A 6,660-nucleotide genomic window follows, 5' to 3' on the forward strand; every position below is an offset into this window, starting at 1 on the left:
TTAGAACGAGATGTGCGATATTTTATGCTGAATAATGGCAGTACTTACATAATGGCTTTCGTGTGAGGGTTACCTGGTGTGCGGCATCCCGCTCAGGGTAGTTATGCACGGAGTGGTTTATTATGTGAGGGGAGGCATGTGGATGTACATGTTAAGTTGGGGGCGCGATTGTGATAGCCAGGGATACTAGGTAATACATAGATACGACGTGATTTTAGAGACACGCAAAGAAAGCCTTAATTAATATAATTATGGTAATATGTTGGTTAATGATGTATCTTTAAATAGATGATTGTATATGGTTTTGCAGAAGTGTGGGTCAAACTAATTACTTGGGCAGAGACGACCCACTCTGTAATTGAGCATGAAATGCGGTAAGTATAGAATATGTTTGGCTGGTTATTAGTTTAGTTAGAACCTAAGGCGCCTCGTGGAGAAACTAAATGCCTTTTTATTATGCGTATGGTTTGTGGTGTGGTTAGTGGGAAGTTAAGGCGCCTCAGTGGAGGAACTACCTGCCTTACTTATTGTAGTTAAGAATGTCGTATTAGCTGTTGGAAGTTAAGGCGCCTCGGTGGAGGAACTAACTGCCTTATGGATTGTGTATTTATATGTATAAATATATATTGTATTTTAGAGCTACTCACACCAGCATTTTTATAATGTTGACCAGATTTGCATGTTTGCTTATCGGGTGTGTTCATTAAATGAACATAGTTGATAAGTCTTGACAGGTGTAGTATTGAAGAAGGTTGGTTGCTGCTTGTAGTTTGTGTTAGCGTTGCATTTTAAGATATGTTTTGTTTTTCCTTGAGGTGATATAGATTTTCAGTTGAGACAAGGTTATTTGTATTTTCATTTGTAAATTTAAATAAAGAGTTATTGAAAAGAGATTTGTAACCTAATCTTATTTGTAAATTTTTGTAATGAAGATGACTTTTGTTAAGTCGAAATTTTTATAGCTTTTAACTATCCGCGTATTTAAACTGTTTATGGGTTTTTGGTAGTTGAGAGTGCGTCACACCTCGGAGATCGAAGAGTCGGGAACAAATATTGTTTTTCCGAATTCTGTCGAAATTCGGGGTGTGACAGCAGAGATGTCGATGATATCATTTGACTGAGATATTAGGGCTCAATAGTTCACCATGCCTCGATATTTTATGGTATGCCTAGAGCTTTCAATTGCTGACTGAAAAATAGGGCCCCTGCTACCAATAAACCAATATATGTATCTTCTCATTAAATTATTCCTTGGAATCCTAACTGAATAAGCCCATATGAGTTGTGTGCATGGTACAAAATTTCGTGCCAAAGCCATTTATCAGACAGATTATTTTTCGATATAATGGGTATATATCATATGTCCAAGGTTGGTAAAATGAGGTGTGGGAAGTCTAGAATCTTGGTATTTAGAGATAAATATCGAAATTTACCAACAAAAATCGTTGGTATAGGGAGGACGACAAATTAGTAGTTCACAGAGGCTTTTAGGCGTTTTTCTCCAATTTGCTACACTTGTTACAACAGTGGAAATACACTACACCATATCAACACACCATTTTACTCCACATTTCCACATTATGTTAACTGATTCCATCCGCCAACCTATGTTACAACACCATTTGCAACATAGCTCAATTGTGAAAAAGCAATAACTAAATCTCTATAACGATTAAGCAAGCATTTTCAGTAATACACAGGGAGATGGAGCGCCTGAAAAATAAAAGCTACGCATGAAAAGTTGCACATAAGCTCGGCAATAAAGCTCCATGTTGTTATAAAATTTCTCAAGGAACAAACACAATGAGATGAATTAAAAGTGCAGTGGGCACATCAACTCAACAATACCTTTTTTTTTATTTTGATAAGTAAAATTTTATTAAGATTGAAGGGAAAGATACAAAATAAACAAAGCTCCATCCAGTGTGTATGGAGGTTTTCACCAAAATGAGATTACATAAACATAGCAAGGGTAGCAAGAACAATTCCACCCAAGCACAAAACAACCCCATGAAAACCTTTACTAGTTCCCAACAAAAACTCCCAATTGACTACAAGGGCTTTCTTCTGTGTCACTTTTTAAGTGACACAAGAAGTCACTTGTGTCACTTTTGAAACTAATTCTGAAGTGACCTATAAGCCCCCGACACATAAAGTTTTACCAAAAGTGACACAAAAGCCTTACTAAATGTGTCACTTTTTGTTAATAAAAGTGACACTTAAGAATAGCCTCTTGTGTCACTTTTAAGAAAGAGTGTCACAGTGCTTGTCTCAAAAGTGACACTAGTTGTATCCGTTTAGGACCAGAGTGGGACATAATTTCGTTAAAAGTGACACATTAAGTATACTAGTTGTGTCACTTTTTGGACCGAGTGAGACATAAGTACGTCAAAAGTGACACATTAAATATACTAGTTGTGTCACTTTTAGACTAGAGTGAGACATAAGTACGTCAAAAGTGACACATTAAATATATTAGTTGTGTCACTTTTGGACAAGAGTGAGACATAAATACGTCAAAAGTGACACATTAAGTATACTAGTTGTATCACTTTTGGACAAGAGTATGAGACATAAATCGTCAAAAAAGTGACACATTAATTATCTTAGTTGTGTCACTTTTGGACCGAGTGAGACATAAGCACGTAAAAAAGTGACACATTAAATTATACTAGTTGTATCACTTTTAGACTAGAGTGAGACATAAAATGCGTCAAAAGTGACACATTAAATTATCTTAGTTTGTGTCACTTTTTGGACCGTGAGTGAGACATAAATGCGTCAAAAGTGACACATTAATTATCTTAGTTGTGTCACTTTTGGACCGTGAGAGATGAGACATAGAATGCGTCAAAAGTGACACATTAAGTATACTAGTTGTGTCACTTTTGGACCGAGAAGATGAGACATAAATCGTCAAAAGTGACACATTAAGTATCTAGTTGTGTCACTTTTGGACAGAGATGAGACATAAGTACGTCAAAAGTGACACATTAAATATACTACTTGTGTCACTTTTTTGTGAGATGAGACACAAGACAGAACGTCAAAAGTGACACAAATGCCCCTTACTACTTCTTGTGTCACTTTTGGGAGTCAACTCCATATAACTCGTATGAAAAAGAAAGCGACACATAAGAGTAGTCAGTTGTGTCACTTTTAATAGATATTATGTCACTTTTTCCAAAAGTGAGACAAATGAAAATAATTTTTTTAAAAAACATTTTCTCATTTTTGTATTCGATCGTATTCATTTCTCAACCTGCATCCTATACGTCATAAACAAAATCCCATTAACCTGTTTTATGACAAACAACATCCACATACATTTATCAAAACATCACAACCAAAATAACTTTAACTTTCGCTTTTATGATACGTAAAACAACATCCACTCGAGAAGAAAGAAACAATATTCAAAACAATTAACTTCTATTGATTTCATCGATCAAACCAAGTATTTATCATCTAGTTTGACTCCCAACAAAAGAAGTCATTCCAATACCAAAAGAATCACAATTAAAAAAAAAAACTACATAACGCCAATACTATCCTAGCAATATCTTAGCTTGTCAGGCGACTTCCAACACCAAAACCTAGCTGCAATCTATTCATATGTTAATCGATCCATGACACCTACATCATATCATGAAGTCGTCATTCCACTATGATTAGTATATAAAATTAAAAAGCAAGTGAATCAAAAAGAGTATATTGTACAAGTAAGAAAAAAAAACGATAAGAAAAGTATATATATATAAACAAAGGGAAAATATGGAAGCCCACTTACCCAAATTAACTACTCGATAAATTGTTGGATAAAGTCGATGAATTCAAGACGAAGTTCATCTATTTCAATGGTGTAACTCTTCTTGCTAGAGAACTCCAATACCTGTTCGACGAAAAATATATTATAAATATTATGAAAATGAATAATGCAGGCAATGCATTGCCTACCATATTTACAAATGCACCAATTTATAACTACCTCAGAACTATACTCCAAAGGAGGTGCATGGTCTTCATCATTGGACTTGTGTCTAACTGGGAATTAACTCTGAACAAAATGCAATCAAATGTGATGATAGTAATAATGTGGACAATCAAAATTCACCACCTATTTCACATGTAAAAATGGAAAATAGGCATATCGTTAGGGAGTTGGAAACAATCCGCTCCATCTTCAATTCATCTCAAGTTGCAGTAGCTCAGGCCTTCTATTTGTTCATTATGCTGCGACAAGTCAAGCATAAAGACTACAACAAGTCTTATAACCAAAATTTACATAAACGTAATCAAATGGTCAATGCAGCGGAGGCAACTTACATTGCAGCTCAAAGTTTCAGACCAGAAACTCAAACCTTACTTGTATTCAAGGAACACCAGCCATACGAGAAGTGAGTCAAGTGACAGAAGGTGTAGTTTTATTATTGATTTAGCAAAAGCGATTACAATCAAAAAGCGACTTCCATAAAGGGACGCGGTTAGCTCAAATCTAGGCTTACGGAGAGGACCACATTTAATGTAACGTGTTCATGCATGCAGCTTAAAACCGGTTTCAACCTTTTAATAAGTCAACCAAGAAAACATAGAAATTTTTGTCCACTTAAGCACCTAAGCTTAAAGGCACTTTTATTATTACTCTATCAAAATTCAAAAGTATGGACGATATGATGTTTGCTTCTTCTCTTTTTCTTTTGTTTCACCACGGGTTATTGGTTCTTAGTTACGCACCCCAAATGATAATTTTAGCTCTATAAATAATTATGAAATTACATTCCGTGATTCTTGATACAATATGAATGAAGAAAATAGGAATGTTAAAACATACTGCTTTTCTTGATACAAATAGGATTGCTAAAAGCTACACTTGAAGCAATAAGTGTAATTCAGCTAGTCCTTGGTGCATGCATAATACCACACGACTCTCATTATTAACACTTCGTTAAGGAAATGCATGCACTTATATATTACTATATATCAATATGAAAAGTTAGTTATAATCTTATGAGGCTCAAGGAAATAAACCGGAAACTTACAGTAAGAAGTCCAGATAACTATAATTTATGCAAATGAGCCGGCCGAGAGTAGTTAATGTGTGAAATTGAGACTTCAGACAGTGCAGAGTGCACAAGGTAACTTAGCTCGTATCACTTGAATTTGATATAAACACTTGTGAAGTCCACTTTATAAAGTAGGTACGCCTTCCTACATAGTATATACTAAGATTAGCACGTATTAACACCCTGGAAAGCCATTACATCCTTATGAGGGCAGATCACAAGGAAGTCTCCTTTACATAATATATATATATATATATGCATTTGTGCAGGAACTAACTAGCAACCAATAAGACTGAAACTTGAATGAATACCGAAAGCAAAATTTTGTCTGACATTTTATCAAATAGATATCACGCAACTTGCCTAGCTAGTCAATGCCTTGCATAGTACGCAACACATGAGATCAGTAACATTTATCGGCTCCTTCTCTCCCTCCCTTAAAGCATTCAAGCCCGTATTAGAGGGAATTCTACTGATCTGAAACTAACAAGACAGAAGATACCCTCTTTTTTTTTTTAATTCCATCATTTTCTACTGAAATAAGATCAGTAACAAGTATAACTCATACAAGAAACCCCCTCATCTTTTCTCAACCTTAAAAATTAACGAAAGTGTTGATCTTGTACCGATTTCCTAATCCAAGTCAGACAAAATTAAATCAAACTCATAATATTTGCTAAGGCATGGACTATTGCATTCGTTTTATGTACCTCACACAACATATATATGAGGCGAAATAAAAAGGGATACCTTAGGGGCATTGACTTAACTATGCATTCCTCAATGAAAACTTGATTAAAGTAGCATATACATAACAATGGTAAGTAAAGCATACCTGGTTGGGCTTGGAAGTAGAAGGAGGTTTGTGAGAGTAGGAAGTGGAACCAGGTATCGGATCTTTTATTGGGGAAGTACCTGTTTTTGTCTGTATCAAAGTAGAACTCGGGAAGTTCTTGTAAGACAGACACACCAAAAATAAGTTTTCTTTCAACATAACAAAAGATTAAACAAAAAACAAACTAGTACCTTGTTGTGGCATCTTTCAAACTTTGGTAGCGATGTTTGTAGAGAGAAGAGAGAGATTTTTTTTTTAAGTGTTTGGAATTACGGTAAATGGTTAGTTATTACCTCGTACCTTTTCCAGTTTCGAGGCGAGCGCAGATATCTCGGTTTTCTTTTATTAATGCATTGGTTTATGTGAATACAAGATTTTTAGTTGCAATAGGTGTCAAAAATTGGTGATGGGACTCCTAACTTTAGGGTATTATTGTGTAAAATGGATTAACTGCCAATGTCACCCCTTGCAACCTCCATATCCAAAATGTAATAAACTGTATTATAAGTAGCCAAACTGAAAGTACAAACGCAAGTCGTAAAATAAACTGCAAAACACGACATCCTTTCATTCCCATCCCGACCAAAAACTCTTGGAAAGGTAGCCTTGTTGGTGCATTCTCTGCATATACTGGTGAGAATGAAAACTTATCTAAGGTCACTTTTGTTGATTTTGATATCAATGGTTTTGCACCAAAGACGTTAAACATTGGGCTGCCTAGGTTGTACTTCCATGACTGGATCGATAAATTGGTCGTTACCA

The 6,660-nt window shown here is 35.3% G+C and overlaps 1 long non-coding RNA gene across 1 annotated transcript; it reads right to left on the reverse strand.

The window, feature by feature from the left end:
* Positions 1–3,413: 3,413 nt before the first annotated feature.
* On the reverse strand, positions 3,414–4,435 carry LOC147477653 (uncharacterized). The gene is made up of 3 exons (XR_015208200.1): positions 3,989–4,435; positions 3,791–3,892; positions 3,414–3,636 (listed from the first exon to the last, which is right to left on the reverse strand). It is a non-coding gene; the product is annotated as an uncharacterized LOC147477653 (long non-coding RNA).
* Between the last annotated feature and the right edge of the window lie 2,225 nt (positions 4,436–6,660).

This window comes from Coptis chinensis, chromosome 9, assembly GCF_015680905.1.
Source record: "Coptis chinensis isolate HL-2020 chromosome 9, ASM1568090v1, whole genome shotgun sequence".
Taxonomy (NCBI): Eukaryota; Viridiplantae; Streptophyta; class Magnoliopsida; order Ranunculales; family Ranunculaceae; genus Coptis; species Coptis chinensis.